At 46.9% G+C, this 17328-nt stretch overlaps 2 non-coding genes across 2 annotated transcripts; both read right to left on the bottom strand.

Moving 5' to 3' along the window:
* Positions 1-3576: 3576 nt before the first annotated feature.
* TRNAM-CAU (transfer RNA methionine (anticodon CAU)) lies at positions 3577-3649 on the bottom strand. The gene has a single exon. It is a non-coding gene; the product is annotated as a tRNA-Met (tRNA).
* Positions 3650-10773: 7124 nt separating this feature from the next.
* On the bottom strand, positions 10774-10846 carry TRNAM-CAU (transfer RNA methionine (anticodon CAU)). The gene has a single exon. It is a non-coding gene; the product is annotated as a tRNA-Met (tRNA).
* Between the last annotated feature and the right edge of the window lie 6482 nt (positions 10847-17328).

Raw genomic sequence — 17328 nt, forward strand, 5'->3', positions numbered from 1 at the left:
TCAGGGCAATCACTAGTTAATTTAAGTCGCTTAACAGCAGGGGTCTTTGCATGGAGTGGATGGGCCTCGAGTACTGGGCTTGCAGACGGTCTACAAGCCCAGTCCAGTCCTCCAGAGTAAAAAACGCTATAAAGGGTAGATGACCTGGCCGGGCACTGGCCCCTTTATTTTATGTTTTTATCTTTACTTACTATTTGTGATCACGTCGGCCCACGTGCATGCACAAATAATATCTTCTGCTGTCCACCTCGGCTGGGTTGCAGGGCTGGGTTGAGCTAGGCGGAGCCTTCTGTTGGCCTGCTGTAGCTCCGGATAGAGGCCTTGTCGCTGTTGTTACACTTGCAAGTTGCATGTGCTTTGCTTTGCAATAGCCAGAGGGCCAGAGGCCTGCAGGCTGCTACTCCATGTCAAAAATTCCTTCCTTGTTTACCAAATGTGCGGGGGGCTGTCGTGGTGAGTGACCGACCGCACCCAGACCCAGCAGCACAATACACCATGCACATGCGGTCCGCTCACGTGATTGACTGCCAAGCCAGCCCAAGCCACATTGCAGCAGCAGGCCCCTGGCAGTTGCCTGGCCGCTGCCCCGACGCTCACAGCGAGGAGGACTATACACTAGGCAGGTCACCCCGCGCACCACCCTCCCCCAAAACAAACATGCACACAACACAGGACAGGAACCGCCCACATCAGAAGGCGAGCTCTCAGCTCTCTCCCTCCCAACCCCCAGGACAATTTGTTACAATTTGGTGTTTAATCAAAGTGCGGCTGCCTCCTGGCACCACACCGGCAGATGGCTGGGGACACACACTGCCCATCACGGCCTCAGCTATTGTGTGCAATCATCAAAGCAAAGTTAACACTTACTAAGTGTTAACCTTCTTTGATGGATGCCTGCTGCATTCCATCAGCTGTGCGGCGACAAGTAACTCAGAGCAATATGTAACATTACCTTGCCTAAAGTAACTTAAGTTACTCAATCGCAAAAATAATGTTATATTCTAAACTGGCCCCAGGGTGGCTTGTAAAACTGGCCCCAGGCCATCCCGAGTCCGAATTGCATTCTGCCGGTGGCAGAACGTCCGATAGGGCAGTCCGCCCCTGACAGCAGTGAAGTTAATGAGATGCAAACTACAGTGCCCTGAATCCCCTGAGGTATAAATACAGGGTTTGAGCAACTCTCAACTTTTGTTTGGGGGGAGGTTGCATTTTGGTGGCTGATGGACAGTTCTGAAAAGTGTGTTACAAGTGGAGCCATGCATGGTCACCCAACGCCTAGTGCCCCTCCAAGTGCCTGCAAGCCCACTATCAATTGTGCCTATGTTTTGTGCACTCTTACCTCGGTAACCCATAGCATACAAATGTGTCTCTCTGCACCCGACTGACATGAGGAAAATATGTGAAGCTTAATGTCAGTGCTGATAAGTTATCTGTGCTGCGAATCAAACAGGGCAACTTCTCGAGACCAGGCAAGATGACTAAAGTTCCCAGCCTATCAAGCAAACATGCATCAGAGTCTCACCAGAACTGGATGTGTGGCCTGCAGGTTATACAGAGAGGTCTGAAGTCAGTCCATTAACCCATTGAGCACTCTTATCAGGTTTCAAACTGGGGACTTGCACATTTCAAATTCGGAGGAGCGCTTCTGGAAAATCAGGTGTTCTGGAATGCAGGTCGGAATCTGTCAGTGACTGGCCATGCAAATAACTTTCAGGTGTGTCATTTATTCTTTGGAGATGACCCCCACACACCGCTCCCTGCCACTCCTGACCCCAGGGGAGTATACAGAATTGCAAGAGTGGGGGAGCGAGCCACAAAAATGTCCTACAACATGTCCCCCAAACACAGCTTGGAAAATTCAGACTAAACTGACATGCAATCGTTTCCGCCGCGCCATTTGATAAACAACGGCGTGTGCGCTGCAGCTAGAACTTTACTTTCTTAAGTCCCTGAACGCATTCACTAGTCCGATTTCAGAAATTAGTCAAATCATTTCTTTCTGGAGTCGTACACTCTGACCCCGGAAAGAAATGACCTGACTTCTTTCAGAAGTTCAGACTAGTAAATGCGCGCAGGACTGGAGCTGAAGTCAGAGCATGCAACACTGTCTGGTGTCCATGTCCCTCACCGCTCCAGGCTGCATCTGATGCAGCAGCCCAGAACGAGGTGGGACATGGGCACCTATTTCCGTGTGCTCTTGGTCGAATGGCAACACCCTCATTGTTAGGGTGGACAACTTCACAAAATGGTTTCACAGGACACTGTCCTTGCCCTTCCGAACTCCCAAGCATCCAATATCCCATTTGGCGTGTTATGTGCCCCACCGAGACCTATCAAACCTTGGGGATTGTCCCAGGGTCTCTGGGTTTTCATGCTCTTCTCCGAGTACCTGGGGAAGAGCAAGAAATCTCTGGGTTTGTATGGGCCTGCAATAAAATGCAGTGCCTGTCTTCTCTCATATCTCGTCGGTGATCTGAGGATGGCTGTGAGACAAGCAAGGTAAACAACCCCGTCCAGGCAGAAAAGAGGGACCACCGTGGTATTTGAACACTTAACATCTCTTTGTAATCGTCAGAGAATAGCAATGAGGGGACATTAGTTATTTTGTAGCACAAAGCCCAAAATAAAGCTGCAGAGAGTTATCCAAGTCTTTGCCTGTTTTCAAGGCAAAAACATTTGAACTGTTTCTCATTTTCAGGCCCCTGCCGGCAGTGAATTCACTGAATCACTGGCACCGTTAACAGCGGTGCCAGTGATTCAGTGGTTCTCAATGGGCACTTACCGTGACTGCGCCAGCTGTAATATCCCGGTAATATCGGGATATCGGGCGGTGGAAGCAGTAAGCTGTGTTTGCCGTTGGCGGCTTACCGGCAAACTCGTAAGGAACACCATAGTCTTTCCGATAAAAGACATGCCGCTACTCTGGGCTGGCAAGCACCCGCCCATTTAAAGCACATTAGTACATAATGCCCCGTGAGTAGATGATGCTAGACTTTGGTTTTTGTGTTGTGTTTCAATGTACAGCTCAGATGAAGCAACTGCAGTTGTCTTGTTCTCGGACCCAAAATGGGATGCTTTCTTGAATCTATAGGTTGCCTTGATAACTAACAGGTAGGCTTTCAAAGGCACTGGACCATTCTTATTGACAGGAGTGGATATCAAGAAAATGGCAGACCTGTGTGATTTTGGGAATTCATTTTTTGAAATCTCCTGTCAACCTTCAACGTAATCCGTGATGAGATTCCCCCGGATCCATATATATTGGTTTGAGTGCGGCACCATACGTTGCCTGGATCACAGGCTTTTTTACACACGAGCACAAACTATCTTTCTCCTGCACTTTGAATGACATGAGCTGGTAATCCCGCGTTCCTTTGAGATTAATCGAAAACCAGGCCACTGTTACTGCAATTAATGTGATTTATTAATGGATGACTTGATTTATGAATGGATGAATTGGAGTGAGAATGTGCAGTGATTTCATGGATCTGCACAACAGCCGAAGGAGAATAATATTTAAAAGTAAAGGTTGAAAAGGCCCGAAGCAGTTAATTCTAATGAATAGTCAAAAGTAAATGCCCTCTGTGAGGCTCGAACTCACGACCTTCAGAATATGAGACTGACGCGCTGCCTACTGCGCTAAGAAGGCACTGTCGTTCTGTACCTCAACACGGCTTATACCAGAAACCCAGGCCAATTGCATTTATGTATATTGGCTTCCATGCTGTCACTGCTATCATTACATTCAAACTCTCCTTAAGACTACCAATAATAGTTTTCAGATTCGATTTTGTTCTGCATATGCTAATGATTCTGCATCTAAAACTTGCCACAATACTACAGAATCGGATAAAAAAAAACAATGTTGAAAAGTAGAACACCTGCTGAGCTCATTTCACCCATAAACATTTTTACTGAAGGTGATTTCCCTTGCAGAAAAAGTCGTCTACAACCAGAGAGGGTGAGGGGAGTTAGTCATGCTGATCGAATTTCACCGCTAGACGGCGCAGAAAGTTGTCAACAGTGAAGGAAATGTGATGTATACTAGAATGGCCTGCATCCCTTGCGGTATAGATCCAGGGATGGAGCCAGCCTCCATTTTCTGGTGGGATGCTGGAGGGAAGGTTTGCCTGCTGATCAGCTTCCTGCATGACCACGAGAGTGCGTAAAAGCTGTCATATAGCAGTCAGGCTCGGACTGGGACAAGAAAGACGGCCGGGCACCTAAAAGAAAAGTGGCCAGTCCTTCGCCTCAAAAAGAGGGGCCCTCAAACCAGCATCCGTGAATCACGTCAATTCACAACATTGCATGCACCGGTAAGATAACCAAATGGGCGACTACACCTGCTGCAGAAATCTGGGGAGGCATGTTATGGTATCAGTTGTGACCTGCCTTACAGAGGCAGCTCACATCCTGTAAGCTGGTCTTGAGTACCTGGCACACACTGCCAACAACTCCCACACTTTGTTGGGGCCACCTGTTACCGCTGGCGATACCACAACTCTCTGAACTTGCAGGGCATAGCTCCTGCAAGAACACGTTATGCTCGAGGCCACGCACCGGTATGATAATCCAGTGGGTGAACACACCTGCCGCAGGAATCTGTTGAATTAGGTTGTGTGTCGCACAGGCATCACCCGGCATTACAGAAGAATCACAGATACACCCCACGTTGTGAATGCGAGTACCTGGGCTGGCCCACGCTGCCTCAATCTACCACTCTCCATTGGTGCCACCGCGGACCCCAAGCCAATCCGACAACTCACCCCTGCAAGAACAGGCTATGCATGAAAAGGAGTGGATTAATGCATGTGCTGTACAATTCTGGGGACTGTGATGTGTGCAGTGGTGGAAGTGGAAATACGAAACTAGTGGTACTCTGGCTGCATCCAAAAAGGAGGGAGTGGGATGGCCAAACAGCTGTTGGAGGGGGGTGGGTGGAATGGACTAGGAGGATCACAAACTTTGGCTGAACGCTAAGCGCCACTCTTCAAATTTGATCACATACCTTCCAAGCTTGACTGGGTACAAATAGTTTGGATTTCAAGGCCTTCAGTAATAATGTCTTATAGAGTTTACTTACAAAAAACAGAAATGGCATAATCGAGCCACATGACAACATGTAAATCCGTATAGCAACATGTTAAGCCAAAAGAATATTTTGTGGCTTTAATTTTCACATCCTGAATAGTAAGCGATACGTCCCAGAAGGTGAGATAATGGCAACCTGAAAAATCTATATAAACACACTGTACTTTCAGTGATTTAACACATGCAACAAAATAAGTTGTGCAATAAACACTGATATGGAGATTCATTGTCACAAAATTCCAGCTGGCCCAACTTCCTCCTGCCCATCCATCCATCCATGGATCCATTACTATATACACCAACCTATGCCGTCCATCCATCCATTCATCTATCCATTGGTCAAGGCACTCTGTAGCGCATAAAGGAATTCAGGTGGGAATTCATGAACCTTGAAGAGGGTTTTTCTTTTAAACAGGTGCTTTTTGGTTGGTGAAGCTCTGTTGCTGGCACACAGATAGCTGCATCATAAGAGCAGCAGAGTAAATATGTAAACTTTGTGTCTCAATGATGCTTCTGTGCTTTGCTCTGTTAAGCGAGTCCACTTAAAAAAGGCACATAATTAGGATAATACATTAATGCACTTTCTGGCTCCATATTTACAGTCTCGTTCACAGGACTGAGCAAAATTTGCAGTGAACTGCATGTGCCTGCAGTTTCTGGGGCATTTCCACGTAAAGCGCACTCACATGCTGAGCGGCAATAGACAGGGACTCTATGCCTGCAAAGTTTCCATTGCCATCAACTCTCAGATCCTCCAGCACACGGCTGGCCCTTACAGCAGTAGTGGTGGAAGAAGGGTGCATCAAACTGGCTGTGCTAGGTCAAAACTGTGTGGAGTGTGCTCGGCGTTGAATGAACGAGCCACGTTTCAAGAGACCTAAAACTGAACAGATCTAATCTTTTGCCCTGCATTTCCAAGCACTAATTCAACTTATTTTTTCATCAGAAGCATACACATTGAACCACCATTCTCCAATCTGTCTACCTGCCCCAGGCTAACCACAAGGTACTCTCCCCAGAGAACCGGACCTGATGCATCAGCAGATTAATAATTGCTGGAATGCCTCATCTGCTCGTTGTCCATGAAAGCGATGTTGAAAACATTTGATTAGTGACATAAAGCAACTACTTTTGGTGCATATTTCAAGATATCAGTCATCAGGTGGAGCGTGCTGTGTTGCTGACCTGCACCAACCATAAAGAAGATCACTGCAGGTAAAAGGGAAGTTTAGAAATAAAAAAAATATTTGTATGCATATGCAGTGTGTATGTGCGTCGCAAATTGATACCAGCACAGGGTGGGTTAGTCTCTCCAAAACATCTCTGCAGTCATGGACCTCGTCTCGGCCGATTTAAATGAACATAAAACACGCAGAATGTGTGGAGGCATGTAGTCCGTTTACACGCACTTCCATGTACTGCACGATCCTACAGAGAGAGAGTTACAGAAATGGGCAGGGCCAGCCGCACAATGGAACTTAATTGTTTGAAAAAGAAACTAAACTCGGAGCATGATTTCCTGAACTATACAGAATGGAACAGACAGTTGTGTTAGATCAAACAAATCATTGAACTCTGCCATGCGTACACTTTAGCGTATTCACTGTTAGAAATGTAAAAGATAAGGGAATGGGATCTTAGGGCACATATTTCTTTAAGATATATAGATTGTTACTGGGACATTTCACTCTGTCAAAAAGGATGTTTTCATGATGTCATGTTCCATTGAAATATGTGTACATTGGGCAGTTTACCCGCTGGGTATGTCATTTCAGTTATACACACTCTGCTATCTGGTGCTGGGAATTATTTTCTTGTTCATTCAGTTAACTTAATAAAGGTTCATTTTTAACAAATACATATATTTTTAGATTTACTGGTAGCACTAGGAATACTAGTAACAAGAGAATAAAAGTACAAAGCAAGCAAAACTGCAAAATAAACGGTGTGCTCTTAGCGGCATGCCTACAGTGACTTCTAAATGAAGCAATGCTTCAACGGGTCTATGGCATGGATGGCTGCTCTGCTTTCTTTCTCCTTTTGACCTTCAGCACATCTATCCTTTTCAAGAAGTAGCCGGGTCCTTTCTATTCATTTTAAAGAGGTTTCAGACGGCAGCAGCTTCAGGGCAATCACTAGTTAATTTAAGTTGCTTAACAGCAGGGGTCTTTGCATGGAGTGGATGGGCCTCGAGTACTGGGCTTGCAGACGGTCTACAAGCCCAGTCCAGTCCTCCAGAGTAAAAAAAGCTATAAAGGGTAGATGACCTGGCCGGGCACTGGCCCCTTTATTTTATGTTTTTATCTTTACTTACTATTTGTGATCACGTCGGCCCACGTGCATGCACAAATAATGTCTTCTGCTGTCCACCTCGGCTGGGTTGCAGAGCTGGGTTGAGCTAGGCGGAGCCTTCTGTTGGCCTGCTGTAGCTCCGGATAGAGGCCTTGTCGCTGTTGTTACACTTGCAAGTTGCATGTGCTTTGCTTTGCAATAGCCAGAGGGCCAGAGGCCTGCAGGCTGCTACTCCATGTCAAAAATTCCTTCCTTGTTTACCAAATGTGCGGGGGGCTGTCGTGGTGAGTGACCGACCGCACCCAGACCCAGCAGCACAATACACCATGCACATGCGGTCCGCTCACGTGATTGACTGCCAAGCCAGCCCAAGCCACATTGCAGCAGCAGGCCCCTGGCAGTTGCCTGGTCGCTGCCCCGACGCTCACAGCGAGGAGGACTATACACTAGGCAGGTCACCCCGCGCACCACCCTAACCCAAAACAAACATGCACACAACACAGGACAGGAACCGCCCATATCAGAAGGCGAGCTCTCAGCTCTCTCCCTCCCAACCCCCAGGACAATTTGTTACAATTTGGTGTTTAACCTGGCACCACACTGCAGATGGCTGGGGACACACACTGCCCATCACGGCCTCAGCTATTGTGTGCATTCATCAAAGCAAAGTCAACACTTACTAAGTGTTAACCTTCTTTGATGGATGCCTTCTGCATTCCATCAGCTGTGCGGCGGCGAGTAACTCAGAGCAATATGTAACATTACCTTGCCTAAAGTAACTTAAGTTACTCAATCGCAAAAATAATGTTATATTCCAAACTGGCCCCAGGGTGGCTTGTAAAACTGGCCCCAGGCCATCCCGAGTCCGAATTGCATTCTGCCGGTGGCAGAACGTCCGATAGGGCAGTCCGCCCCTGACAGCAGTGAAGGAAATGAGATGCAAACTACAGTGCCCTGAATCCCCTGAGGTATAAATACAGGGTTTGAGCAACTCTCAACTTTTGTTTGGGGGGAGGTTGCATTTTGGTGGCTGATGGACAGTTTTGAAAAGTGTGTTACAAGTGGAGCCATGCATGGTCACCCAACGCCTAGTGCCCCTCCAAGTGCCTGCAAGCCCACTATCAATTGTGCCTATGTTTTGTGCACTCTTACCTCGGTAACCCACAGCATACAAACGTGTCTCTCTGCACCCGACTGACATGAGGAAAATATGTGAAGCTTAATGTCAGTGCTGATAAGTTTTCTGTGCTGCGAATCAAACAGGGCAACTTCTCGAGACCAGGCGAGATGACTAAAGTTCCCAGCCTATCAAGCAAACATGCATCGGAGTCTCACCAGAACTGGATGTGTGGCCTGCAGGTTATACAGAGAGGTCTGAAGTCAGTCCATTAACCCATTGGGCACTCTTATCTGGTTTCAAACTGGGGACTTGCACATTTCAAATTCAGAGGAGCGCTTCTGGAAAATTAGGTGTTCTGGAATGCAGGTCGGAATCTGTCAGTGACTGGCCATGCAAATAACTTTCAGGTGTGTCATTTATTCTTTGGAGATGACCCCCACACACCGCTCCCTGCCACTCCTGACCCCAGGGGAGTATACAGCATTGCAAGAGTGGGGGAGCGAGCCACAAAAAAGTCCTGCAACATGTCCCCCAAACACAGCTTGGAAAATCCAGACTAAACTGACATGCAATCGTTTCCGCCGCGCCATTTGATAAACAACGGCGTGTGCGCTGCAGCTAGAACTTTACTTTCTTAAGTCCCTGAGCGCTTTCACTAGTCCGATTTCAGAAATTAGTCAAATCATTTCTTTCTGGAGTCGTACACTCTGACCCCGGAAAGAAATGACCTGACTTCTTTCAGAAGTTCAGACTAGTAAATGCGCGCAGGACTGGAGCTGAAGTCAGAGCATGCAACACTGTCTGGTGTCCATGTCCCTCACCGCTCCAGGCTGCATCTGATGCAGCAGCCCAAAACGAGGTGGGACATGGGCACCTATTTGCCGTGTGCTGTTGGTCGAATGGCAAAACCCTCGTTGTTAGGGTGGACAACTTCACAAAATGGTTTCACAGGACACTGTCCTTGCCCTTCCGAACTCCCAAGCATCCACAATCCCATTTGGCGTGTTATGTGCCCCACCGAGACCTATCAAACCTTGGGGATTGTCCCAGGGTCTCTGGGTTTTCATGCTCTTCTCCGAGTACCTGGGGAAGAGCAAGAAATCTCTGGGTTTGTATGGGCCGGCAATAAAATGCAGTGCCTCTCTTCTCTCATATCTCGTCGGTGATCTGAGGATGGCTGTGTGACAAGCAAGGTAAACAACCCCGCTCAGGCAGAAAAGAGCGACCACCGTGGTATTTGAACACTTAACATCTCTTTGTAATCGTCAGTGAATAGTAATGAGGGGACATTAGTTATTTTGTAGCTCAAAGCCCAAAATTAAGTTGCAGAGAGTTATCCAAGTCTTTGCCTGTTTTCAAGGCAAAAACATTTGAACTGTTTCTCATTTTCAGGCCCCTGCCGGCAGTGAATTCACTGTATCACTGGCACCGTTAACAGCGGTGCCAGTGATTCAGTGGTTCTCAATGGGCACTTACCGTGACTGCGCCAGCTGCAATATCCCGGTAATATCGGGATATCGGGCGGTGGAAGCAGTAAGCTGTGTTTGCTGTTGGCGGCTTACCGGCAAACTCGTAAGGAACACCATAGTCTTTCCGATAAAAGACATGCCGCTACTCTGGGCTGGCAAGTACCCGCCCATTTAAAGCACATTAGTACATAATGCCCCGAGAGTAGATGATGCTAGACTTTGGTTTTTGTGTTGTGTTTCAATGTACAGCTCAGATGAAGCAACTGCAGTTGTCTTGTTCTCGGACCCAAAATGGGATGCTTTCTTGAATCTATAGGTTGCCTTGATAACTAACCGGTAGGCTTTCAAAGGCACTGGACCATTCTTATTGACAGGAGTGGATATCAAGAAAATGGCAGACCTGTGTGATTTTGGGAATTCATTTTTTGAAATCTCCTGTCAACCTTCAACGTAATCCGTGATGAGATTCCCCCGGATCCATATATATTGGTTTGAGTGCGGCACCATACGTTGCCTGGATCACATGCTTTTTTACACACGAGCACAAACTATCTTTCTCCTGCACTTTGAATGACATGAGCTGGTAATCCCGCGTTCCTTTGAGATTAATCGAAAACCAGGCCACTGTTACTGCAATTAATGTGATTTATTAATGGATGACTTGATTTATGAATGGATGAATTGGAGTGAGAATGTGCAGTGATTTCATGGATCTGCACAACAGCCGAAGGAGAATAATATTTAAAAGTAAAGGTTGAAAAGGCCCGAAGCAGTTAATTCTAATGAATAGTCAAAAGTAAATGCCCTCTGTGAGGCTCGAACTCACGACCTTCAGATTATGAGACTGACGCGCTGCCTACTGCGCTAAGAAGGCACTGTCGTTCTGTACCTCAACACGGCTTATACCAGAAACCCAGGCCAATTGCATTTATGTATATTGGCTTCCATGCTGTCACTGCTATCATTACATTCAAACTCTCCTTAAGACTACCAATAATAGTTTTCAGATTCGATTTTGTTCTGCATATGCTAATGATTCTGCATCTAAAACTTGCCACAATACTACAGAATCGGATAAAAAAAAACAATGTTGAAAAGTAGAACACCTGCTGAGCTCATTTCACCCATAAACATTTTTACTGAAGGTGATTTCCCTTGCAGATAAAGTCGTCTACAACCAGAGAGGGTGAGCGGAGTTAGTCATGCTGATCGAATTTCACCGCTAGACGGCGCAGAAAGTTGTCAACAGTGAAGGAAATGTGATGTATACTAGAATGGCCTGCATCCCTTGCGGTATAGATCCAGGGATGGAGCCAGCCTCCATTTTCTGGTGGGATGCTGGAGGGAAGGTTTGCCTGCTGATCAGCTTCCTGCATGACCACGAGAGTGCGTAAAAGCTGTCATATAGCAGTCAGGCTCGGACTGGGACAAGAAAGACGGCCGGGCACCTAAAAGAAAAGTGGCCAGTCCTTCGCCTCAAAAAGAGGGGCCCTCAAACCAGCATCCGTGAATCACGTCAATTCACAACATTGCATGCACCGGTAAGATAACCAAATGGGCGACTACACCTGCTGCAGAAATCTGTGGAGGCATGTTATGGTATCAGGTGTGACCTGCCTTACAGAGGCAGCTCACATCCTGTAAGCTGGTCTTGAGTACCTGGCACACACTGCCAACAACTCCCACACTTTGTTGGGGCCACCTGTTACCGCTGGCGATACCACAACTCTCTGAACTTGCAGGGCATAGCTCCTGCAAGAACACGTTATGCTCGAGGCCACGCACCGGTATGATAATCCAGTGGGTGAACACACCTGCCGCAGGAATCTGTTGAATTAGGTTGTGTGTCGCACAGGCATCACCCGGCATTACAGAAGAATCACAGATACACCCCACGTTGTGAATGCGAGTACCTGGGCTGGCCCACGCTGCCTCAATCTACCACTCTCCATTGGTGCCACTGAGGACCCCAAGCCAATCCGACAACTCACCCCTGCAAGAACAGGCTATGCATGAAAAGGAGTGGATTAATGCATGTGCTGTACAATTCTGGGGACTGTGATGTGTGCAGTGGTGGAAGTGGAAATACGAAACTAGTGGTACTCTGGCTGCATCCAAAAAGGAGGGAGTGGGATGGCCAAACAGCTGTTGGAGGGGGGTGGGTGGAATGGACTAGGAGGATCACAAACTTTGGCTGAACGCTAAGCGCCACTCTTCAAATTTGATCACATACCTTCCAAGCTTGACTGGGTACAAATAGTTTGGATTTCAAGGCCTTCAGTAATAATGTCTTATAGAGTTTACTTACAAAAAACAGAAATGGCATAATCGAGCCACATGACAACATGTAAATCCGTATAGCAACATGTTAAGCCAAAAGAATATTTTGTGGCTTTAATTTTCACATCCTGAATAGTAAGCTATACGTCCCAGAAGGTGAGATAATGGCAACCTGAAAAATCTATATAAACACACTGTACTTTCAGTGATTTAACACATGCAACAAAATAAGTTGTGCAATAAACACTGATATGGAGATTCATTGTCACAAAATTCCAGCTGGCCCAACTTCCTCCTGCCCATCCATCCATCCATGGATCCATTACTATATACACCAACCTATGCCGTCCATCCATCCATTCATCTATCCATTGGTCAAGGCACTCTGTAGCGCATAAAGGAATTCAGGTGGGAATTCATGAACCTTGAAGAGGGTTTTTCTTTTAAACAGGTGCTTTTTGGTTGGTGAAGCTCTGTTGCTGGCACACAGATAGCTGCATCATAAGAGCAGCAGAGTAAATATGTAAACTTTGTGTCTCAATGATGCTTCTGTGCTTTGCTCTGTTAAGCGAGTCCACTTAAAAAAGGCACATAATTAGGATAATACATTAATGCACTTTCTGGCTCCATATTTACAGTCTCGTTCACAGGACTGAGCAAAATTTGCAGTGAACTGCATGTGCCTGCAGTTTCTGGGGCATTTCCACGTAAAGCGCACTCACATGCTGAGCGGCAATAGACAGGGACTCTATGCCTGCAAAGTTTCCATTGCCATCAACTCTCAGATCCTCCAGCACACGGCTGGCCCTTACAGCAGTAGTGGTGGAAGAAGGGTGCATCAAACTGGCTGTGCTAGGTCAAAACTGTGTGGAGTGTGCTCGGCGTTGAATGAACGAGCCACGTTTCAAGAGACCTAAAACTGAACAGATCTAATCTTTTGCCCTGCATTTCCAAGCACTAATTCAACTTATTTTTTCATCAGAAGCATACACATTGAACCACCATTCTCCAATCTGTCTACCTGCCCCAGGCTAACCACAAGGTACTCTCCCCAGAGAACCGGACCTGATGCATCAGCAGATTAATAATTGCTGGAATGCCTCATCTGCTCGTTGTCCATGAAAGCGATGTTGAAAAAATTTGATTAGTGACATAAAGCAACTACTTTTGGTGCATATTTCAAGATATCAGTCATCAGGTGGAGCGTGCTGTGTTGCTGACCTGCACCAACCATAAAGAAGATCACTGCAGGTAAAAGGGAAGTTTAGAAATAAAAAAAATATTTGTATGCATATGCAGTGTGTATGTGCGTCGCAAATTGATACCAGCACAGGGTGGGTTAGTCTCTCCAAAACATCTCTGCAGTCATGGACCTCGTCTCGGCCGATTTAAATGAACATAAAACACGCAGAATGTGTGGAGGCATGTAGTCCGTTTACACGCACTTCCATGTACTGCACGATCCTACAGAGAGAGAGTTACAGAAATGGGCAGGGCCAGCCGCACAATGGAACTTAATTGTTTGAAAAAGAAACTAAACTCGGAGCATGATTTCCTGAACTATACAGAATGGAACAGACAGTTGTGTTAGATCAAACAAATCATTGAACTCTGCCATGCGTACACTTTAGCGTATTCACTGTTAGAAATGTAAAAGATAAGGGAATGGGATCTTAGGGCACATATTTCTTTAAGATATATAGATTGTTACTGGGACATTTCACTCTGTCAAAAAGGATGTTTTCATGATGTCATGTTCCATTGAAATATGTGTACATTGGGCAGTTTACCCGCTGGGTATGTCATTTCAGTTATACACACTCTGCTATCTGGTGCTGGGAATTATTTTCTTGTTCATTCAGTTAACTTAATAAAGGTTCATTTTTAACAAATACATATATTTTTAGATTTACTGGTAGCACTAGGAATACTAGTAACAAGAGAATAAAAGTACAAAGCAAGCAAAACTGCAAAATAAACGGTGTGCTCTTAGCGGCATGCCTACAGTGACTTCTAAATGAAGCAATGCTTCAACGGGTCTATGGCATGGATGGCTGCTCTGCTTTCTTTCTCCTTTTGACCTTCAGCACATCTATCCTTTTCAAGAAGTAGCCGGGTCCTTTCTATTCATTTTAAAGAGGTTTCAGACGGCAGCAGCTTCAGGGCAATCACTAGTTAATTTAAGTTGCTTAACAGCAGGGGTCTTTGCATGGAGTGGATGGGCCTCGAGTACTGGGCTTGCAGACGGTCTACAAGCCCAGTCCAGTCCTCCAGAGTAAAAAAAGCTATAAAGGGTAGATGACCTGGCCGGGCACTGGCCCCTTTATTTTATGTTTTTATCTTTACTTACTATTTGTGATCACGTCGGCCCACGTGCATGCACAAATAATGTCTTCTGCTGTCCACCTCGGCTGGGTTGCAGAGCTGGGTTGAGCTAGGCGGAGCCTTCTGTTGGCCTGCTGTAGCTCCGGATAGAGGCCTTGTCGCTGTTGTTACACTTGCAAGTTGCATGTGCTTTGCTTTGCAATAGCCAGAGGGCCAGAGGCCTGCAGGCTGCTACTCCATGTCAAAAATTCCTTCCTTGTTTACCAAATGTGCGGGGGGCTGTCGTGGTGAGTGACCGACCGCACCCAGACCCAGCAGCACAATACACCATGCACATGCGGTCCGCTCACGTGATTGACTGCCAAGCCAGCCCAAGCCACATTGCAGCAGCAGGCCCCTGGCAGTTGCCTGGTCGCTGCCCCGACGCTCACAGCGAGGAGGACTATACACTAGGCAGGTCACCCCGCGCACCACCCTAACCCAAAACAAACATGCACACAACACAGGACAGGAACCGCCCATATCAGAAGGCGAGCTCTCAGCTCTCTCCCTCCCAACCCCCAGGACAATTTGTTACAATTTGGTGTTTAACCTGGCACCACACCGGCAGATGGCTGGGGACACACACTGCCCATCACGGCCTCAGCTATTGTGTGCATTCATCAAAGCAAAGTTAACACTTACTAAGTGTTAACCTTCTTTGATGGATGCCTTCTGCATTCCATCAGCTGTGCGGCGGCGAGTAACTCAGAGCAATATGTAACATTACCTTGCCTAAAGTAACTTAAGTTACTCAATCGCAAAAATAATGTTATATTCCAAACTGGCCCCAGGGTGGCTTGTAAAACTGGCCCCAGGCCATCCCGAGTCCGAATTGCATTCTGCCGGTGGCAGAACGTCCGATAGGGCAGTCCGCCCCTGACAGCAGTGAAGGAAATGAGATGCAAACTACAGTGCCCTGAATCCCCTGAGGTATAAATACAGGGTTTGAGCAACTCTCAACTTTTGTTTGGGGGGAGGTTGCATTTTGGTGGCTGATGGACAGTTTTGAAAAGTGTGTTACAAGTGGAGCCATGCATGGTCACCCAACGCCTAGTGCCCCTCCAAGTGCCTGCAAGCCCACTATCAATTGTGCCTATGTTTTGTGCACTCTTACCTCGGTAACCCACAGCATACAAACGTGTCTCTCTGCACCCGACTGACATGAGGAAAATATGTGAAGCTTAATGTCAGTGCTGATAAGTTTTCTGTGCTGCGAATCAAACAGGGCAACTTCTCGAGACCAGGCGAGATGACTAAAGTTCCCAGCCTATCAAGCAAACATGCATCGGAGTCTCACCAGAACTGGATGTGTGGCCTGCAGGTTATACAGAGAGGTCTGAAGTCAGTCCATTAACCCATTGGGCACTCTTATCTGGTTTCAAACTGGGGACTTGCACATTTCAAATTCAGAGGAGCGCTTCTGGAAAATTAGGTGTTCTGGAATGCAGGTCGGAATCTGTCAGTGACTGGCCATGCAAATAACTTTCAGGTGTGTCATTTATTCTTTGGAGATGACCCCCACACACCGCTCCCTGCCACTCCTGACCCCAGGGGAGTATACAGCATTGCAAGAGTGGGGGAGCGAACCACAAAAAAGTCCTGCAACATGTCCCCCAAACACAGCTTGGAAAATCCAGACTAAACTGACATGCAATCGTTTCCGCCGCGCCATTTGATAAACAACGGCGTGTGCGCTGCAGCTAGAACTTTACTTTCTTAAGTCCCTGAGCGCATTCACTAGTCCGATTTCAGAAATTAGTCAAATCATTTCTTTCTGGAGTCGTACACTCTGACCCCGGAAAGAAATGACCTGACTTCTTTCAGAAGTTCAGACTAGTAAATGCGCGCAGGACTGGAGCTGAAGTCAGAGCATGCAACACTGTCTGGTGTCCATGTCCCTCACCGCTCCAGGCTGCATCTGATGCAGCAGCCCAAAACGAGGTGGGACATGGGCACCTATTTGCCGTGTGCTGTTGGTCGAATGGCAAAACCCTCGTTGTTAGGGTGGACAACTTCACAAAATGGTTTCACAGGACACTGTCCTTGCCCTTCCGAACTCCCAAGCATCCACAATCCCATTTGGCGTGTTATGTGCCCCACCGAGACCTATCAAACCTTGGGGATTGTCCCAGGGTCTCTGGGTTTTCATGCTCTTCTCCGAGTACCTGGGGAAGAGCAAGAAATCTCTGGGTTTGTATGGGCCGGCAATAAAATGCAGTGCCTCTCTTCTCTCATATCTCGTCGGTGATCTGAGGATGGCTGTGTGACAAGCAAGGTAAACAACCCCGCTCAGGCAGAAAAGAGCGACCACCGTGGTATTTGAACACTTAACATCTCTTTGTAATCGTCAGTGAATAGTAATGAGGGGACATTAGTTATTTTGTAGCTCAAAGCCCAAAATTAAGTTGCAGAGAGTTATCCAAGTCTTTGGCTGTTTTCAAGGCAAAAACATTTGAACTGTTTCTCATTTTCAGGCCCCTGCCGGCAGTGAATTCACTGTATCACTGGCACCGTTAACAGCGGTGCCAGTGATTCAGTGGTTCTCAATGGGCACTTACCGTGACTGCGCCAGCTGCAATATCCCGGTAATATCGGGATATCGGGCGGTGGAAGCAGTAAGCTGTGTTTGCTGTTGGCGGCTTACCGGCAAACTCGTAAGGAACACCATAGTCTTTCCGATAAAAGACATGCCGCTACTCTGGGCTGGCA

The sequence above is a fragment of the Ambystoma mexicanum genome (assembly GCF_040938575.1).
Source record: "Ambystoma mexicanum isolate Mex_15411 chromosome 12 unlocalized genomic scaffold, UKY_AmexF1_1 Mex_chr12_unloc.2, whole genome shotgun sequence".
In the NCBI taxonomy this organism is placed as follows: Eukaryota; Metazoa; Chordata; class Amphibia; order Caudata; family Ambystomatidae; genus Ambystoma; species Ambystoma mexicanum.